Source organism: Gracilinanus agilis, chromosome 3 (genome assembly GCF_016433145.1).
Source record: "Gracilinanus agilis isolate LMUSP501 chromosome 3, AgileGrace, whole genome shotgun sequence".
Lineage (NCBI taxonomy): Eukaryota > Metazoa > Chordata > Mammalia > Didelphimorphia > Didelphidae > Gracilinanus > Gracilinanus agilis.
In genome coordinates, this window is record NC_058132.1 from 284,998,968 (window position 1) to 285,021,447 (window position 22,480).

Here is a 22,480-nt window from a genome sequence, read left to right on the forward strand (position 1 = left end):
ATTCTTCATTCTTTCAATTCTAATTTCTTTCTTATTTCATCTTTTGTGGACTTCTTTGGCTTCTCTACTATTTCCCTGTTCAGGGGGCCACTCCAAGAAAGATTCATCTCTGGAACCATATAAGTTTTTTGGTTTTTTTTTTTCTCGAAGGAGTATGTTGCATCAGGAAATCTAGAGAATTCAATCCCTGTACTCTTGAATTTAGGATTACCCACCAGGTGACTGAATAGTTCCATTTCTCAAGCTGAGAAATTCATTTTGAGGGTCTTTCTTTACCAAACATGTTCATAGCATGTACTTCTGAGGGACTGTATCAATGCTCTAGCTGATACAACTTCATATGTTCAAAAAGTCTGAGCTCAGAAATTCTTGTTTCACACCTGTGGTCAGAAGCTATGAGCTAGAACATTTTACTCTGAAAGGATTTCTAACCCAGAGCAGACATTGCCACTTTCTTTGGAAAAGGAAACCACCTGATTACAAAGTCTCCTTAGCCAATGAATTGGGAAAGATTTCATATGATGACCATGATGGGCTTTTTTGTTTCTCCAAGCAGAGCATAAAGCACCACACAGGATCATAAAATTATGGATTTATAGCTAGAAGGAAACTTGGAGGTCAGAGTCCAATACCTTCATTTTATAATTGAGAAAACTTAGGCCCAGAGAAGATATGTCACTTCCCCAGCATCACACAGGTTAAGTATCTGAAGTATGAACACAGGTTTTCCTGGATGAGTCCAAAAAGTATTTTAAAAAAATTGTAAATATCTGAAGAAGAATTCCAAATCTGGTTTTCCTGCCTCAGTCCATTTCACTATTTTCTATACAGCACCTTAGATTTTTCATTACTCAGCAAAACAAGCAAATTAGCCTACCACTTTTAAAAATGTATGTGATACATTGGTTAATCAATTATCAGTTATCTAAATTGCTCAGATTCATTCGTCATAGCAAAAATAAAGGACGTTATGACTGTTTTTATTTTTTTTCTTGATCCCGCTATCTTTACTGTCAATAGAGCTGGATTGCATACCTCAATTTTGAACACAGGACTATAGAAGTTTGTAGACATAGATTGAAATGAGATGAAAGTGACCATTTTCTTTCCACAATGTTTCCATTCCCACCCATGAAGCTATGCCTCATTTCCAAGATTTGCACACTATCCTACTAACTCTAAGAGGTTGTCTACTTTTGGCCTTCAGTAAATACTTGTTTCTTGAATCAGATGTGTCAGACCCTTCCTGCTAAATCTTCCAAATGAAGACCAAACCAGATTAAAATATAACTGGGAAATGTTTAACAAAATAAATAAAATACCATACAACATAGATAATGTTAATTTGTGGTTTTCTAAGTCAACATGCTATAGGCAGTGATCTGTTTCTATGTTTGACATTGCTGGACTAGATGATTTCCTCAAATAAACATACTTGAACCTTTTCTTCAGGCTTTCATTTTCCTCGGGAAGATTGCCAATTATTTTTTTTTAAACTGGTCTCCCTAACTCTGGATTTTTCTCTTGTAAACCATTTTATAGATGATCATCAGATTAATTTTCCTACTCCATACGAATCCAGTTGTATCTCTGATATGCTTTAAAAAGAGACACCCTTCCTAATGACTACCTAATTAAATGCAAAATAAATATAAATTCACATTCACAGCTCTCCATAAAAAGGCTCTAATTTATCTTTTCAAATGTACTCCCAATGAATCTCCCTTATCCTAAATCCCTATGTCCCCTCCACCTTCTCTTCTACATTCTAAGAGAATAGAAAGCTGGATGATGACTCCCTGCTTTCCAATCATATACACAGGTACAGTGTTCACACCTTACATGAAGCTGTTCCTTCTGCTTACAATACAAAGCTCTTGCACCTCTTTCTAGTGAAAATTTACAGATCCATCAAGGTCCAGATCAGATTCTATATCTTCTGTAAAGCATTATCTATGTAACCTCACACAAACTTCTTTGTTGCATGTTCATCTTATGGAAAAAAATTCATATCACTTTGAACTGTTTATTTATATTATCTAGTAGACAATAAGCATCAGGAGGAAAGGGGTTGCATCTTATTTTTTTCTCTGTAACTCTGGCTTCTCTAGCTTTGGTAAATTTACAAGTCTTTCTCGGTCTTTCCAATTGCTAGAGTATTAAAATATTTCAGTAACTTTCCAGTTATACTGAACCTCTCTTAGATGTTCCCAAATATTTGAATGTTCCTGCAGAATAAGACATCCTTAATGGCATGGACAAGTTTTTGGGGGCCAATGATTTATACTTTTAGTGCTTAGTATAGTGTCTGGCACATAGTGGCATTAAATAATTTTTTGGTCAATTGATATTTCTTACACTGTTCAATAAATAATTATTGAATCAAGTCATTTTGATATTTAGGCACTAATTTTCACTTTGTCATTTTGTTTTGTTTTTGAAAATACTTATTGTTCAGTCACTTTAGTTGGGCTGACTCATTATGACTTCATTTGGGGTTTTCTTAGCCAAGATTCTAGAGTGGTTTGCCATTTCCTTTTCCAGATCATTTTACAGATAAGGAGGCAAACAGGATTAAGTGACTTGTCCAAGGTCACACAGCTAATAAGTATCTAAGGTCAGATTTGAAAAACTCAGGTTTTCCTGACCCCAGGATTTGCAGTCTCTCCACTGTGCCCACCTAGCCTCCCTTGAAAATACTATATATATATTTGCATTATATATTTATTATATATAATTGCATTATATATGTATATATATATTTATATATGTATCTATGTGTGTGTATATATACATATATATGTGTGTTTATATATATATATATATATTATATATATATATATATATATATATATGATTCTGGATCACTCAGCAAATAGCAGAATTTATCTGGCTCTCAGAAATTTTGGGAAGGGAAAAGGGTCATAGCATTAATCTAACCCAGTCCCTTCATTTTTTAACTTCTGGCTTTTAAAATAGCTATACTACCGGCCTTACTTAAAGTATACAACATGTACCATGGGCATGCTTGAGATGAGGTATAATAGATACAGTGAACCATGATGATGTCTATAAAAGAAAAACCTTTGATGTATGAATAATCCATCCTGAAATGGGTACATGGTCCCATAGTTTCCTCAGCATCTATCACTCTAAACCATAAATATAAAATATAATTGGTTATGTGTTACATTTCTCTTTCCTCAGGTGGTCCCTGTTGTGGTAGACTACAGTTATATTGATGAATAAAATCAAAATAATAAATTCTTCTGTTAATGGCTTAGGATCCTATGTTTCAGAAATTGTGGAATGATGAACAATATATTAAATCAGCCTTTCAGAGGGACAATTGGAAGAACTTTTAAAGTTAAGACATCAAACTTTCAGTACATGATTTCCCTTCAGTTTAAGGCTGATTTTTCTGAACCCAACTTGTCAAATTCAGCCTGTCTTTCCAAACATAATAAGCTCTCCCATGTGCTTTTCTGTTGTTGTGGTAACTTGTTTTTAAACCCTTCTTCTATCCCAATTAGAGACATAAATGTAGAAACAACATCCATACAGAAGCCTATGGGGGTATTGTAAAAAGAGTGTGAAAAGTATTCTTAGAGAAACCAGAAGAATGTAGGAATATAGTCGGTAGCAGTTCAGAAAGATTACTTTTTACTACTATGTCATTGTGTCACATCACAGAGGTTTCTTTTTTCATCCATTTTTCTGGGTGTGTAACCATTTGATAATACTCGACAAAAGCAGGGCTGTCAAAAGACTAATGCTGCGTCATCACGTTGCTGGTGGCCAGAAGCCAACTCTGTCAACACTTGGCTTTGTACTGTCCGGGAGAGAGAATTTGATTCTTCAGCAGTGTCTAATCAGTTTAAAACAAATCTGGAAGATGTTACTCAAAGACTAGATGAGATCCAGGCCTTGGAAGCCCTTGCCGACAAAGAAAGTGAAGGATTTTCTTTAAAATGGAAACTGAAGATGTGGAGACAAACTGGAGGGGTTGGACTTAGTTGCAAATGTGAATAAGCAAAAGGGCATGGCTTTAAGAAGCTGGAATTACAACCCCAAAAAAGCCAGTGGAACTCCTTGAGAAAGGGAGGGAACCTAGGATCAGATTTCTAGAACTGTGCCCTTCAGCTCTCCTTTCAGGGAGTTGCCTAGATGTCAATTCATCTTTAATGTACTCCTTATAGAAAGAATGCTCCCATTAAGGCAAAATTATTTTTATTAACAATTTACATATGTATCTCAGAATTATGTATATTTAATATATAAAATTATATATAAACTTGGAATTTCAGAGTTGGAAGGAAACTGAGTAGACCATCTTTTCCTACCCATACCAAGGGGAAAAAAAAAGATTCCATACAATTATATTACAATATACCTGAAGTATCATTCAATCTTCACTTGCATATCTTCAGAGAATAAAAACTCTATACTTCTGAAGCTGTCTGATTCCACTTTGAAATAGCTCTAATTATGAGGGACTCTTTCCTTAATACTAAATTTGCATCTTTTAATATAGCACCATTTGCTTCTTCTATTTTTTTCCCTCTGGTTTCCCCCCCAAAAAGTAAACAAACAAAAAAGCTAGTTTTATATATCATGAATTTAACTATTTTTCAAGAATTTGAAGATAATTCTCCTGTCCCCTCCTATTGAGGTAAGAGATCCTTCAACTAATCCTTAAAGTGAATGAATTCTAGGCCTTTTTGTTGGTCTCTTCAAGATATTCTCCAGCTCATCAATATCATATCTAAACTATGGCAACCAGATTGAACCAATTCTACAGATGAGTCTGATTAGAGAATGCACTAGAATTATCATCTCCTTATTCCTGGAATCAGTTTCCCTTAATTCAGCTTAAGATCATTAAGCATTTTTTCATTGCTATATCACATTGTTACCCCTTATTAAGTTTGAATTTCAGAAAAGTCCATCTAATGATTTCCAGAAAAATCTTTGTTTCATCATGTCTTTTCTATATAGTAGGATACAAATAGAAGACTTTTCATTTATCCCTATCAAGTTCCATTTTGTTACATTCAGTCCAGTTAAGACTTTTGGGGATCTTAATTATTGCACTTAGTATAATAGCTATCCACCTCTCCTAGCTTGACATCTTCTACAAGTTTAAACAGGGGGCTTAATATGCCTTTAAACAGGTCATTGAAAAAAAAATGTTAACCAGCTCAAGGCAAAATGAAAAGTCTCAAGGCACTCCACCGAAGATGTCTTTGCAAATTGATATTAAACATACTCTTAAAGTTTGGTCATTCGAACAGTTCAGAATCAACAAACTTACAAACTTACACTATCATCTAATATATATTTCTGCATATTTCTCATAAACATATAGCAGGGGACACTTTTTCAGATATAGGTAGAAGAGCTAAAGTATCTCCTTGATCTACCAGTTTAAACTTATATTTTTAAAAAAGCAATAATATTATTTTGGCAAGCCATGCTGACTCCTCCAGATCCTTGGCTAGGTGCTCACTATCTCCTTGATAATGTGTTAGAATTCTTCCAGAAGTCAATTTCCCTGCCAAGAAAAGCACATAGTCATAGAGTTTATAGACTCAAGCACCTTTCTAAAAATCAGAAGGAATGGCAAATCATGACAGGCAAGAGAGGAGGGAGGGAATAAGCATTTTTAAGTACCTACTAAGTGCCAAAAAATGTGATAAAGTCTTTTAAAATATTATCTCTTTTGAACCTCGCAATATCACTGTGAGTTTCATGAGGAGGAAATTGAGGCAGTGATTAAATGACTTGCTCACTCAGGACTTTGCCTTTAGGATTTTGGTCTTTAAGATTTTGTCCTATCATCTCAGTAGATTTTTTTTTCTCTCCTCTCTTTTTGGCTCCTATTTCTTACAACACTACACAAATCCATCCCTCCCCCTCAGCCAAATTTGGACATCTGCATCCTATTTGGTGATTTGTGAGGTAGGGGGATCAGGATTGGGTTCCGAATCTAAGGTAGAAAGAATGACCTCTAGATTCCTTTCCCTTAGGTCTCCTCTTCATAAATCTATATTGTCCACCTCTTCGATTATCTCTAATTATTCCATTCTTCCTTCACACACAAAGCAGACTTCATGTCTTCTACTTTTTGTGAACTGTGAGAGTTCTTGAATCACTGCCATGGGAACTCAATTCACTCCAAGACTAAGAAGACCTCAGTTCAAGTCCCACCTCTGTCACATTTGACTATATGATAAAAAGCAAATCATATAACCTCTGCAAGTTTGGTTTGCTGGTTGTGCCCTCTAAAACTTGAAATAATGGATGCAGATGGTGAGTGAGACCATCTAGCATTCCAATGTTATTTCATTAGGTTTTCACCTAATTTATTCAGTGTTTTTGTCTTCTTGTTTTTTTGTAAGAAGCTTTGGTATATAATCCATTAACACATACTCCAGTTAATGCCTTCATCTTCTTTCTCCTAAAATATTCCAACAGCCTTCTAATTTATATCATTTCTTTAAGCTTCTACCTACTCCAACTCTTCTGATATACTGCTATCAAAATAATTTCCTTCACCTAAGATATGACCATGTAACTTCCTTAATCAAACAACTACAGTGGCTTCCTGTTACTTCTAGGATAACATATAAACATCTCTGCTTAGTTTTTAAAACCTAATGCAGGGCAGCTGGGTAGCTCAGTGGATTGAGAGCCAGGCCTAGAGACGGGAGGTCCTAGGTTCAAATCCAGCCTCAGACACTTCCCAGCTGTATGACCCTGGGCAAGTCACTTGACCCCCATTGCCTACCCTTACCACTCTTCCACCTATAAGTCAATACACAGAAGTTAAGGGTTTAAAAAAATTAAAAAAAAAAAACCTAATGCAACTTGGCCCCAACCTATCTTTTGGCCTATTTGGACATTATTCTCCCTCTCACAAATGGCAGTATATCCAAACCTCTTTTTTTTCTCATAGAGAAATTCTATATTCCATCTCAATGACTTTTTATTGGTGCTTTCCCATTCCTAAATATATTGCCTCCTTACTCAAGCTGCACAGTGTACCTTTCTTCCTTTAAGTCATAATATTCTGCATAAAGGCTTTTCTTCAGTCTCCCTTCTTCTAACAGTTAGTTGTCCTTCCTCCCAAATTACCTTATATTTAATTACTTTAATAAATTCCTATTATTTGACTTTCTATTTATGCTGTATATATTAACAATTTAATTAAATTCAAGAACTAGAAATGCATAAGTAAATGGGAAATGGGGACCCTTTAAAATATACTATTTAAAAATAATTTTCTTAATACATTTTATTTTTAAATGACCTATATTTCCCTGTTCCCCTTGTTCTCTCTATCTCAAGAGGCTGTCTCACACAGCAAATAGTTTTTAAAAGAAAAAGAGGAGATTTTTAAAATGAGCGAAATAGATGAAATATCAAAATAAAACTGAAAATATACTCAGTGTTTTTCACATATGGATCTCCAAACAATTCAAATTAGAAGAAGACAGTTTCTCAAATCTTTACTTTGGGACTATAGTATTTCATCTTTGTAATTTTTACGGGTTATTTATTTAATCAATTAATTTAGAATAATTTTTCCATGGTTACATGATTCATGTTCTTTCTCTTCCCCTCATCACACCTCCCTCTCTGTAGCCAATGAGCAACTCCAATAGGTTTTACATATATCATTGATCAAGATCTATTTCCATATTATTGATATTTGCACTAGGGAGATCTTTTAACATCAAAACCCCAATCATATCCTCTCTCATTAAACCAAGTGATCAAGCAGTCATTTTTCTTCCATGTTTCTACTCCCACAATTCTTTCTCTGGGTGTGGATAGCATTCTTTCTCCTAAGTCAGTCAGAATTGTCCTGGATCATTGAATTGCTTCTAGTAGAGAAGTTCATTATATTCGATTGTGCCAGTGTATCCATTTTTGTGAATAATGTTCTGGTTATACTCTTTTTGTTCTGCATCAATTCCTGAAGGTCATTCCAGTTAACATGGAATTCCTTCAGTTTTCTTTTAGCACAATAGTATTCCATCACCAACAGTTACCCCAACTTGTTCAGCCATTCCTCAATTGATGACACCTGTCATTTTCTAATTTTTTGCTACCACAAAGAGTGCAAATATTTTTGTACACATATTTTTCCCTATTATCTCTTTGGGGTACAAATCCAGCAGTGGTATGGCTGGATCAAAGGGCAGGCAGTCTTTCAAAGTCCTTGGGGCATAATTCCAAATGGCCTTCCAAAATGGTTGGATCAATTCACAACTCCACTAGCAATGCATTAGTGTCCCAATTTTGCCACATCCCCTCCAACATTTATTACTTTCCTTTGCTGTCATGTTAGCTAATCTGCTAAGTGTGAGGTGCTAAATCAGAGTTGTTTTGATTTGCATTTCTTTAATTATAAGAGATTTAGGACACTTTTTTATGTGCTTATTGATAGTTTTGAGTTCTTATCTGAAAACTCCCTATTTATACAATTGATTTAGATTCTTGTAAATTTGAGTAATTAGACCTTTATCAGAGGTGTTTTTTTTTTGTTGTTATAAAGATTTTTTTCCCAATTTGTTGCTTCCTTTCTAATTTTGGTTGCATTGGTTTTGTTTGTACAAAAACTTTTTAATTTAATGTAATCACAATTTTGCATTTGACTTTTTATAATATTCTCTATCTCTTACTTGGTCTTAAAATATTTCCTTTTCCATAGATATGACATGTATACTATTCTATGTTCACCTAATTTACTTATAGTTTCAATATTTATATTTAAGTCATTTAACTATTCTAAATTTATCTTGGTATAGGGTGTGAGATGTTGATCTAAACCTAATCTCTCCCATACTGTTTTCCAATTTTCCTAGCCATTTTTGTCAAATAGTGGGTTTTTGTCCCAAAAGTTGGGATCTTTGGGTTTATCATACACTGTCTTGCTGAGGTTATTTATCCCAAGTCTATTCCATTGATCCTCCCTTTTGTCTCTTAGCAAGTACCATAGTTTTGATGACCGCTGCTTTATAGTACAGTTTAAGATCTGGAACTACTAGACCCCCATCCTTCACATTTTATTTCGATTAGTTCCCTTGATATTCTTCATCTTTTGTCCTTCCAAATGAATTTTGTTATACTTTTTTCTAATTCAGTAAAAAAAAAAGTTTCTTGGTAGTTGGTAGGTATTACACTAAATAAGTAAATTAATTTGGGTAGGATTCTAATTTTTATTATATTAGCTCATCCTACCCACAAGCAATTAATGTGTTTCCAATTATTTAGATCTAGTTTTAATTGTGTGGAAAGTGTTTGTAGTTGTGTTCATATAGTTCCTGTATTTGTCTTGGTAAATAGATTTCTAAATATTTTATGTTGTCTAGGGTGATTTTAAATGGAATTTATCTTTCTAATGCTTGCTACTAAGTTGTGTTGGAAATATATAAAAATGCTAATGATTTATGTGGGTTTATTTTGTATCCTGAAACTTTGCTAAAGTTGCTGATAATTTCTACTAGTCTTTTAGTTGATTTTCTGGGATTCTTTAAGAATACCATTATATCATCTGCAAAGAGTGAGAGTTTAGTCTTCTTGTTGCCTACTTTAATCTCTTCAATTCCTTCTTTCTTCCCTAATTGTTATTGCTAGAGTTTCTAGTACAATGTCAAATAATAGAGATAATAATGGGCATCCTTGCTTCATTCCTGATTTTATTGGGAAGGCTTCTAATTTATCCCCATTGCAGATGATGCTTGCTGATGGTTTTTAATATATACTGTTTGTTATTTTTCAGGAAAGGCCCATTTATTTCTATTCTTTTTAGTGTTTTCAATAGGAATGAGTGTTGCTGGGTTTATACCCCAAAGAGATAAGGAAAAAGACTTATACAAAAATATTTATAGCCTCACTCTTTGAGGTGGCAAAAAATTGGAAAAGGAGGGGATGCCCTTTCACTAGGGTATGGCTAAACAAATTGTTGCATCTGCTGGTGATGAAATACTATTCTACTTAAAGGAAAAATGAACTGGAGGAATTCCATGTCAGCTAGAAAAACCTCCAGGAATTGATGCAGTGTGAAAGGAGCAGAACCAGGAGAAATTAATACACAAAGATTGATACATTGTGGCACAATCAAATGTAACAGACTTCTCCACTAGCAGCAATGTAATGATCCAAGACATTTCTGAGGGACTTATGGAAAACAACACTATCCACATCAAGAGAAAGAAATGTGGGAGTAGAAACACAGAAGAAAAACAACTGCTTGATCACATGGGTAAAAGGTGATATGATTGGGGATGTAGACTCTAAACAATCACCCTAGTGCAAATATCCATAATATCAAAATATGTCTTGATCAAACGACATGTAAAACCTGGTGGAATTGCAATTTGGCTATGACAGGGGTGCTGGAAGGAGGGGAAGGAAAGAACATGAATCATGGAAAAATTTTCTTTATAAATGAATTAAATAAAAATTAAAAAAAATAGGAATGGTTGTATTTTATCAAAGGCTTTTTCTGCATCTATTGAGATAATCATGTGATTTCTGTTATTTTGGTTGTTGTTTTCCTAATATTAAACCATCCTTGCATTTCTGGTATAAATCCCACCTGATCATAGTGAATAACTCTTGTGATAACTTGTTGTAGTCTTTTTGCTAGTGTCTATATTTTTGCATTTATATTCATTAAAGAGATTGGTGTATAGTTTCCTTTCTGTTTTTGGTCTGCCTGTCTTTGGAATAAATACCATATTTATGTTATGAAAATAATTTGGTAAGATTCCTTCTTTGCTTATTTTCTCAAATAACTTGTATAGTAGTGGGATAAGTTGATCTTTAAATGTTTGATAGAATTCACTTGTGAATCCACTTGGCCCTGGGGATTTTTTCTTAGAGAGTTCCTGGATGGCTTGTTTAATTTCTTCTTCTGAGATGGGATTACTTGAGTATTATATTTACTCTTTTATTAATGTAGGCAATTTATATTTTAGGAAATATTCACCCATTTCACTTAGGTTGTCATATTTATTGCCATATAATTGGGCAAAATAGTTCTTAATAATTACCTTAATTTCCTCTTCATTAGAAGTGAGATCACCCTTTTCATCTTTGATTCTATTAATTTGGTTTTATTCTTTCTTTTTTTTATTAGATTAACCAGTATTTTACCTATTTTATTTGTTTTTTTTCAAAGTACCAGCTCCTTGTCTTATTTATTAGTTCTTTAGTTCTTTTACTTTCAATTTTATTAATTTCTACTTTAATTCTTAGGATTTACAATTTAGTTTTTATCTAAGGGTTTTTAATTTGTTTTTTTTTTTTTTTTGGTTTTTTTTTTTAGTTGCAAACCCAATTCCTTGATTTCCTCCCTCTTGATTTTGTTGCTATCAGCACTCAGAGATATAAAATTTCCCCTGAGTACTGCTTTGGCTATATCCCAATGTTGTCTCCTCATTGTCATTCTCTTTAATGAAATTTGTAATTGTCTCTGTGATTTCATTTTTGACTCACCAGTTTTTCAGAATAATTAGATTATTTAGTTTCCAATTAAGTTTAAATTTGTCTTTCCATAGACCCTCTTTAATCATAATTTTTATTGCATTATGATTTGAAAAAAGTGGCATTTATTATTTCTTCTCTTCTACATTTGTTTGCAATGTTTCTATGCCCTAGTACATGGTTGATATTTGTATATGTACCATATACTGCTGATAAGAAGGTATATTCCTTTTCATTCCCATTCAGTTTTCTCCAGATATCTATTAACTAAATTTTTCTGGCATTTCATTCACTTCCCTTATTTCTTTCTTATTTATTTTTTGGTTCAATTTATCAAGTTCTGAAAGGGGAAAGTTGAGATACTCCACTAGTATGCTCATACTATCTATTTCCTCCTTGGGTCCTTCAATTTTTCCTTTAGAAATGTAGATGCTATGCCATTTGGTGTATAAATTCTTAATAATGATATCACTTCATTGTTTATAGTACCCTTTAACAAAATGTAATTTCCTTCCTCATCTCTTTTAATCAGATCGATTTCTACTTTAGTTATATATCATGATTACTACTCCTGCTTTTTTTTTTTACTTTATATAATGCATAATAAATTTTACTCTTGCCTTTTACCTTGAAACTGTGTGTGTCATCCTGCCTCAAATGTGTTTCTTGTAAACAACATATAGTAGGATTCTGGTTTTTAATCCACTCTGCTATCATCCCATTCTCATTCAACATTATGGTTACTAACTGGGTTTTACCCTTCATCATATTATTCCCTTTAAATAATGTTCTTTTCCCCTACTCTCTGTTCCTCCTCACCAGCCTTTTGCTTTTTGTCATAGCCCTCACTACCCCCTCTCCCAATTATCTCCATCTTCCCTTGTCTTATTCCCATCTGCTTCTCTGTGGGTTAAGGTAGAATTCTATACCACACTGAGTATAATTATTTTTCCCTCTCTGAGCCCATTACAATGAGAATGAGGTTTAAGCATTGCCCATCACCACCCTTATCCTCTTCTCTCTATACTGATTTTTCATGTCTCTTTATCTTATATAATTTACACTATTCTATCTCTCCCTTTACTTTTCTTTCAGTACAACTCTCTTTTTTCAGCCTTTGATTGATTTTTTAAAATCTCATTCATATGTATATATCATCTCATACATATCATTCCATATCATCATATTTACACAAATATATTATATCACAATAATCAGCTTACCTCTCTACACTCTTTCTGAATAAGTTCCTTCTATTTTCTCTACTTCTAGAGGTAATTTTTGAGAATTACAGAAATTCTCTTTCCACGTAGACATGTAAACATATTGACCTTGATGAGTCTCTTAAATTCTCTCTTTCTTATTTACCTTTTTGGGCTTCTCTTGTGCCTCATGTTAGGACATCAGATTTTTTTAGGTCTGTCCTATTCCTCAGGAATGCTTGGAAATCTTCTATATTGCTGAATGATCATTCCCCCCCCCCAAAAGAATATACTCAGTTTTGCTGGATAGGTGACTCTGGGTTATAAACCCAAATCTTTTGCCTTCCTGAATATCATTTTCCATGCCTTTTGATCCTTTAATGTAGAAGCTGTTAGGTACTGTGTGATCCTGATTGTAGCTCCATGGTATTTGAATGGTTTCTTTCTGGCTCTTTGAAGTAATTTTTCCTTGGTTACATGGCTCTTGAATTTAGCCATTACATTCCTGGAAGTTGTCAGTTGAGGATTTCTTTCTGGAGGTGATCTGTGAATTCTTTCAATTTCAATTTTATTTTCTTATTTGAGGATCTCTGAGTAGTGTTAAATTTAAATTAATATAAATAAATTCAAGTATTATATTTTATAAGATTTATTAGTAATAACTTGAACTATAAGAAACAATAGAACAAAATTATGAAACCTAAGTTAAACCACATGAGTAAAATTCTCCAGCCTAGTTCTTACCCAACCTCCATAACTGTCTTCCTGGGAGCAGAGAGAGAGAGTTATGGGCTTCCATCAAAATAGATTCTCCTTATATAAGTATACACACATTGTTTGTACTCACAGTGTTTCCCACTCCTGGGAAGCAAATTCTACCCACATAGCACTTATCTTTGATGATTTCTTGTAATATGATATCCTCCTATTTTTTTCATCATGCTTTCAGGTAGTCCAATAATTCTCAAATTGTCACTCCTAGATCTATTTGCTAAGCCAGTTCTTTTTTTAATAAGACATTTCATGTTTCCCTCTATTTTTTCATTGCTTTGTTTCTACTTTATTGTTTCTTGATTTCTCATGAAATCATTAGTTTCTAGATGGACAATTGTTATTTTTAAGGCCTGAATTTCCTGACAGTTTTTGATTCTCCTTTTTCAATTGGTCTATTTCTTCTTGCATCACTGTCATTTCTCCTTGCATCATTTCTCTTTTTCTCTTTCCTACTTTTCCTCTGCCTCTCTTAATTGGTTTTTGAAGTCCTTATTTATTTCATCCTGAATCTATGTCCAATCCATATTTTTTCTTTTGGACTTTGGGTGTATTTACTTTGCTTTCACTGCCCCCTTCTGTGTCAGTTCCTTGCTCTTTGTCTCCATAAAAATCCTTTAGAGTTAGGAGCTTTTTTTGGTTTTTGCTCATTTTTCCTACCTAATTATAGGTAGGTTGGGGAAATGCTGTCATCTTCTGAAGGCTGAGAACTCTGAGAGCCCTTTCCCTCTGCTGATTCAATTGACCCTTGAGATGCTGATGGCTTAAGTACTTGCCTCAAGTTTAGTCATAAGCTTTTGATCTCACTCTGAATTTGATCAGGTCAGGGACTCATCAAATTCTAGCCTCAGAATTAGTCTCAAGTTTTTTTGTTTTACTGTGTTCTTGATCTAATCAGCCAAACCCTTGATTGTCCTGTCTTGGAGCTCTGCCCTGAGTTTTAGGCAAAAAATCAGTACTTAGTACTTACTAGTTAGTACTACCATGTACCCCAAAGTGTGAATTAAGTCATTGTCCCAAGCCCAGACTAGAATTCCATGGACTGGGACTCTGTACTTCTCCACAGATTTGAAATCTCAAGGACTATGGGTTGGCTTGTACCTCTATTTGCTCAAACTGGGTCTCAGGATCTGAATGTTGACTCAGGCATATTTTCTGGAACCTTGGACCGCAAATGAGGGGTGGAGGTGTGTGACTCTCTTTTGGCTTGCTCTTCTCTCCTTGCTACAGCTTCTTGCTGTGTCTGCTTTCCTCTCACCCCGGTGTTCCAGATGTTCTTTGCCTACCTTTTGGGTTTTTCTTTTCTTGATAGTTGTTCCACTGTCTTCTTGTTGGTTCTTTCACTCTTGTATTTGTTTTGTGTTGGTATTTTAATCTTGGTTGAAGAGGATTCTCATGGTAGCACAGAGGTGCTGAAGATTACTCTGTCATCTTGACTCCACCCCCAGAACCCTCTATTAATTTTAATTCTTTATTAAATATAAGTTTATTGTGTTAAGACCTATAAAATATGAAGATAATGCTTCTACTTTTTTGTATTTGTTCATGAGATCTTACTGAAATATGTTTTTTCAATTACCATGCCTAAATCTAAAATAGACATATACCTTCCTACTTGCATTGAGATCAGATACCTATGTCATCTATATATCATGGACTTCTTGCCCTTACTTTTATTGTTTATTAATTGTTAGATTTCTCTAGCTCTGGAAAAGTTACATTGACATCTGCCACTATTATTGTTTTACTATATATTTCTATTTATAATTATTATAGCATTTCCTTAATACATTAAAACATTATGTCATACATTGAATTTTTCTTAAATATTGATATTGTCTATGTCACATTTCAACAGAAAGCATTCCCACTACCTATCACTTGCACTTGAATCTATTTTTGTTATTAGTTTATTGAAGATCACAATCACAAATCTTGGTTTTTTGAATTCAGCTGAAGCATAATAGTTTTCATTCTGGACTTTTATTTTCAATGTGTGTGAGTATGTGTGCTGATATTTCAAGTATTTTTCTTGCAAACAGCATTAATAAATAAATTGAAATAAAATTCTTAATTTGACAATATCAGAAACTGCATAACTTCAGTAATCTTCAAAACACCAACTTTTGGGAAGGCAACAAGCATAAGAATAAGGCAGATTATGGGGAGAGGGAAATCTTAGTCTTTTAATTTTTTTATATACTTCACCACCAACACCAAAAAACTTTAACAAACACATACACAAAAAACTGTGAAACCTCAACCTCTACATTGTTTACAATTTGTTTAAAACTATGTAAATTATATGTAAGATAATATAAACATCCTCTGCTTTTGAGTTCCTATTATATTTTTTCCCTTGATTTTTGTGGCCTTCATTTTTTAATGTAACAATAGTATGTATTATTCTTATTCTTTTTTCTTCTACTTTCCTCTCTTCATGTTTCCCTTATTTTCTTTATATTTATAATAACTTCATAGCATCCATTACATTCAAATATCACAATCAATTTAATCATGACTCCCAATTCTTGCATTTGTCCTATTTCCATTTTCTTAGTCAATACTAAGCTACCATGAATATTTTCATACATACACAGCTTTTTCCCCCCTCTCAAAAATATCCATAAGGCCAAATACTAATAAAGGGATCCCTAGGTAAGTGAGCGTGAATAACTTCTTTGCTCTAAATATATATTTTATCTTGTTTTTTGAAAAAAAATTTACAGTTGCTCTAGCAATGTAATATTAGACCTGTTTCTCTATGTTCCTATCAGCATTTAATTTGATCATATTTGTCACTCTGGTTTTCAATTAACACATATTACCAGGACTACATATAATTAGATTGGTCCTTAGGCAGCAGACACAAACTATTGACAGCACCATACTTTTTCTAACACTGTCTTTCCAGCTTGGTCATACTCAGTGTAACTTTTTGTTCTGATACCATAATCACTCAAAAATGCAAAATTATCTCTATAGTATGATGAGTGTTAAAGTAATATTTTTGCATAATATTTATCCTTTCCAACACACTGTTGTCCCAACAGAAACTATGCTTGGATTATACATAACTCATGGTTAGGTCTACAACTGATTTCCTTCAGGTGAGTAGGAGCTCTCCAGACATCTGTCATATTTAACCTTATTTAAGGTTCTATTCATCTCCTTTAACTTCTTTCCTTTTTTTTTTTTTTTTGGTTAGATTTATCTAGTTCTGAAGGGGGACTTGAACTTCCTTGCTATTATTATTTTATTATTTATTTCGATCTGTATCTCATTTAACTTTTCCTTTAAAAATCTGGATGCTATAACAACAGATAAGGTTAAATATTGATAATATTTCATCATCCATAGAAGCCCTCCAACATAATATATTACCCAGTTCATCCCTTCCAATCTTTTTCCATTTTATACTCAACTTTGTCAGAGATCATGACTACTATCCCAACCTTCTATGAATCAACTAAAGCATAGCATATTCTGCTCCAGTACTTTATCTTCACTCTGTGTGTATCTCTCATTTTCAGTATGTTTCTTTTAAAAGACACTGTCAAATCTTGATTCTTGATTTATCTGTTTCCTTCTCATGGATGAATTCATCCCATTTACACTCAATGTTCTACTTATTATTTGTATATTTCTATCTATTCTAGTCCTTTTCATTATTTGTTTCTGTCTTCCTTTCTTTCCTCCATATGCCTCCTCAAATGTCCAATTCCTTTTGACTAATATCTCTCCAATTCACACCCCTTCCCCAAATACTTCCATATCTTCTCTCCTTGACCTCCCAGTTCCAAAATGACCCATCCTTCCAAAGGTCATTGCCTTATCCCCTAATGTTTATCTTTTAATTCTTATTTTATCCACTTTTTCAAAATCCCTTCCTTATCCCCCATACCATGTACTCCTCTTCTTGATTCCCTCATCCCCTCACATTACCTTCCCACCTCTTGATATGTACTTCTTTCTAGGTATCCCTCCCTTTTCTCTTCCTTTTCTTATCCCCATGTCCTCCTTTCTCTTAATTACCCCCTATCCCTCTCTTATCCCATCTCTCTTCCCTTCTGTTTCTCTATATATTAAGAAAAAATTTAACCTTCTAATTTTGTATGCTGTTCTCTCTTTATCTCAAATCTGATAAGAGTAGGCTTCTAATACTGTCAGCCTTCCACCCCCTCTTTCCCTTCTCTCTGGCAATTCCGCCCATTCTTCCTCCATATAAGATAGTCATCACACCCTACCTCCTCCTGGTCTAAAACACTACCATTTTAGTTCATTCCATTACATTTACCATGACCTCAAGCCTTGCCTCCATTTAAGCCCCTTCCAAAAAACCATGATGCCATTCCACAAGGCCATAGATGATATTTTCCTATACAGGAATCAAGCAATTTGACCTTTCTACCAGGATTAGTTGAAAACCATTTAATTAGTTTAATGTCCAATTTTTCCTCTTTTATAATTATACTCATCTTTGCTGCATATGTTATTCCTGTTTGTAAGACCTGTTTCTCTGCTCTACAAAATGTTATGTTCCATGTCCTGCATTCTTTTGGTATTGAGGCTGCTAAGTCTTGTGCTGATCTTACTGTAGCTTTACAGTATTTCATTTTATTCCCTTATTGATTGTAGTATTTTCTCCTTAACTTAGGAGCTATAGAACTTAGCAATTATGTTCTTGTACATTTTCATCTTTGGGTCTCTTTAGGGTGGTGTTAGGTGGATTTTTTCCATTTCTATTTTATCTCTGATTCTTGAATTTCTGAGAAGCTTTCCTTGGTGTCTAAACTCTTCTTTTGGTTGTAACTTTCCAGGAGTACAACTATTTTTATATTGTTTGTTCTTAACGTTTTTAAGGTCAGTTGTTTTCAGGATAAAATGTTCCATAATCTCCTTTGTTACTTCATTGTTTTGCTTTTCCTTTATTCTTTCTTATTGTCTTCAGAAATTATTAGCTTATCCTTGTACAATTCTACTTCTTAATATGATATTTTTCATAAATTTCTGGATCTCTTTTTCCATTTGGAAGATTTTTTTCATGATTTTCTTTATTTTCTTGCATTGCTCTTATTTTTTCCTAATTTTTCCTTATCTTTCATTTAGTTTTTAAGATTTTTTAAAGTTCTTCCAAAAGCTCTTATTGAGTATGTGGCCACTTGTATTTCTTTACTGTTTTTGAAATAGATGTTTTTAGTTAACTACTTAAATTCTGAGTTTGAGCTGTGGTCTTCTTAGACTCGCTAATAGCTATCAATAGTTAGTTTCTTTTTCCTTTGCTTGATCATTTATTTAGTTCCAGGTCAATATATTTAATCACTTACTTTTAGTGGACTCGCAGTGTTCTTATTGTGTTAGGGTATGTTATCTTATGTTTCAGGATTTTCTTTTGTTTGTTTTCACCTGGGTTCTATTTAGTTTTTCCAGTTTTTTATAGTCCAGCTTCTGATGTAAGTCCAAGTCCTCTACTTAGCCCCAGGCCATGATTGATCTCAGGTGTTCTGACCAAAGCCAGCAGGCAGTTCTGCCACTGCTACTGCAAGCAGTCAGTCTACCTCTTGCTGTGGCAACAGTCAAGGACATCACTCTTCTGGGAGTGACCTGAGCTGATGTGGCCCCAGGCCCTAAGTAACCACAATCACCAGTGTGAGCTGCTTCCTCACTCTTCCTCTCCTACATCAGCAACCTGGGACACAGAAGGTGTCCAGTCCACATTCTGTGGGCCTCCAAAGTCCCTTGTTCACTAAAAGTGATGCCTGAATTTCTCTTCTGAGGCCCTATTACCCACAGACCCTGTAGTGTCCACTCCTTCAATCCCCCACTGTGGACCAGCAAGGGTCTCCAGAGAAGAGGCTGCAGCAGACACAGATGCTCCCAAAGCCTTTTGCTTGAGGATTCTTCAGAGATGATGGCAAACAATGAGACTGCTAATCCTGTTCCCAGGGGCTACCTTATAGATTCTACTCTGTTTACTCTGCTCCTGCCCCCATGGCCTACGTTAGAGTGAATGAGGTTGGGGAAGTCAGAAACTTTCTTCCCTTTCCCTAGTTTTCCCAGAATTCTGAATGGTTTTTTTGTTTTTGTTTTTGTTTTTGGCTGCTTTAAGCTTTGCTTGGGTAATTTTTTTTTGTTGTTTATAGTGGTTATTAGGAGAGAGAAAACTTTACTCACCACTCTGATATTTTCCCATAACTAAAAAATCAAAGACTTAAAAAAAATGATGTTTATTCTAAAAGGATGGCATTCGATACTGACAATACAAGTAGGAGAGACACTTAACATTTTATGTTGAGGTCTAATTTTTCAAACAGAATCACCCACTTTTAGTAACCCTAGTCTTCCCCTGACTGTAGCTCTAGATAGAAGATTTTTGACTTATGGATATTTCTCTACTACCATTTCTTCTCCCAGTCCCATTGCCCAAAATTTAGCCAAAACTAGGGCAAATAAAAAAAATAATAATGACATTCATTCACACCAATCATATTCCTCTTTGTTTCTGTGATTTTCTTATGTTAGACTTTATATGAACAACTAGCCTTAAAACTTATTTCCGCAGGAGGTCCTAGGTTCAAATCTGGCCTCAGACACTTCCCAGCTGTGTGACCCTGGGCAAGTCACTTGACCCCCATTGCCTACCCTTACCAATCTTCTACCTATAAGTCAATACACAGAAGTTAAGGGTTTAAAATAAAAAAAAAAACTTATTTCCCTTAGAATGCCTTTCAATAAGTCCCTTGAAGTTTCCCCAAAAACATTTAAAAAAGAGAAATTAGCGAAGTATCAAAAATCTGAGATCAACTATTTACTGTGACTGTATATTTCCATGGTGAATGTACATTGTGTCTATAACACTTTTATACTATAGCTAATGCTACACCAACAATACAAAACTGCAAATTGAATGTGAACAAAATTAAATGTAAAAGAAAAAAAAAAGAACTGCATATGAATGATAATGATGTCGGTTTTTATTTCATTTGTACTTTTGGTTTATCTGATTTAGGAAATCCTTGAGGTAGAAAGACATTATCAGAAATTCTTCTCTCTTAGAGGGTTGCTAAAAAAACTGAAAGGTTACATGATTTATCCACTGACACAGAGTTAATACGTGTCAGAGACAAGAATTGAATTCAGGTCTTACTGACTCTAATGATCCTCTTAGCCATTATGCCATGGTTCTTTCAATGAAAAAAAAATATAGTATGGAAAACAATAAACAATATTTTAACTATATCTTTTAAAAAACTTAACCCTCTCTACCTCCCATCTTTATTCTCTGGTTCTTCAATATGAAGATGTAGGAAATTATTTTTTAATTTCCATTTATTCATATTTCTGGATTTTTAAATTTTCCTTCTCTGCCATCTGAACAATATTTGATGTGGTATTTGGTTAAATTCCTAGTTGGGGTTCTGATCCCCAAAGACATTGGGTCTAAGTTCTCTTAGCAAGGTATTATTTCAATGCCTTAAAGCTTTAGGAGGCAGCTGATATTTTACTTACCCATGACACCCCAGCAATGACACCTTTGTCTCCAAAAAGTCATGAAGCAGACAACATCTGAAAGTAGAAGGTGGAGCAAGTGAGATGGCCAGAACTGCCAACAGACTGCAGGGTATCTTGCAAGGAAGAGACAAAAGGAGAGCATCTTGGTGATTCCCTGGGGTGGTGGAAAAAGGGCACTTTTCAAAACCAATCCTATCTTTAAAAAGGTCTGGGCTGTGCTTAGTGTTTGGGCTGAGATACAAAACGATTTCTCTATTTTCCCAAATAGTTCACCCCTCCCTAATTATAGCTCTCAGATGAATGTTTTGTTACCACCAGAAAGCAGGCAAGGCAGGAAGGAAATAATCAGGCATTTTCACTTAGAACATTGAATTTTAATACAGTTCTTTCCCTTTGCTAACAGACTTTTCAATTTCACTCCTTCCACATTTTAAGTGTGATCAATTTTACCTTTCAAGATATTATTCCTCATCCATAAAATTATACAAAAATTGCCATAAACAAGCTGGCTAAGAAGGAACAATTGCTGTACATTTTTAAAGAAGAACCTTAATGTTTATAAAAAATAATAAAGCCCATGCCGTACTTCTTTTAAAGATCTTGCTCTAAACAAACTGAATTATTCATGCATAGAATTGTACAGCATTAGAACACCTGTTTTCAATCATGCATAATGTAAAATCACTCATTACCTCACAAGAGCCTCTACATCTCCAGCAATCAAATGGCATTGAAATCGCAAAACAGGTGCCTGGCAGGTGGATCCAAACAGATGTTTTGGGCTTGCATCCCTTTTCTTGTACAGGTGTGATGATCTTGTTTTCAACTGCATAATTGCTATTTAAATAGGTAATAGTTAATTCTTGTGTACTTTAATATTTATTTTTGCTTCTTCAATTCCTTTACCCACTTTGCCACTGCCTAGGCTCGAGGTAGATTTGTAAAGCTTTTAGTTCACTGCTAGGTGGAGTGATGCCAGATGAAGGTACAGTTCTCTTTTCTTGGGCTTTTACAGTCCATAGACCCCTTTCTGAAGTATGCCTGGTTAATGAAAATCCAGGAGCCATACACTAGCATGCCAGGTTTCAGTCACATGATTAACTGGTACCTAAGTGAGGGAAAGGTGATTCCCCCAATTTGGGAAGATTAAAAAGTTATATTTAACTGTTACTACTGTGTATATATTATGAATATTCAATTGAGCTGCGGCAACTCTATGAGGGTATGTCTGAGTGTGTGTGTGTGTGTGTATGTGTGTGTGTGTGCTTCTTGTAAGGCATCAAAATGCATTTGTTTAAGCATGTTTTAGTAAAACATCTTTAAGTCTCAGCTGGAAATAGGATTTTTACTTCTTGCTAGATTTATCCAATATAAGTTCATTCAAGCAGAATAAGTAATGCAGCCTTCAACAGGGGGTGTTGCATTCACCTTATTTCCCTGTCTGTTTGCATTGTTCTTCAAGTTTAAAAGCAAAAAGGAAAGAATATTATTGTTGC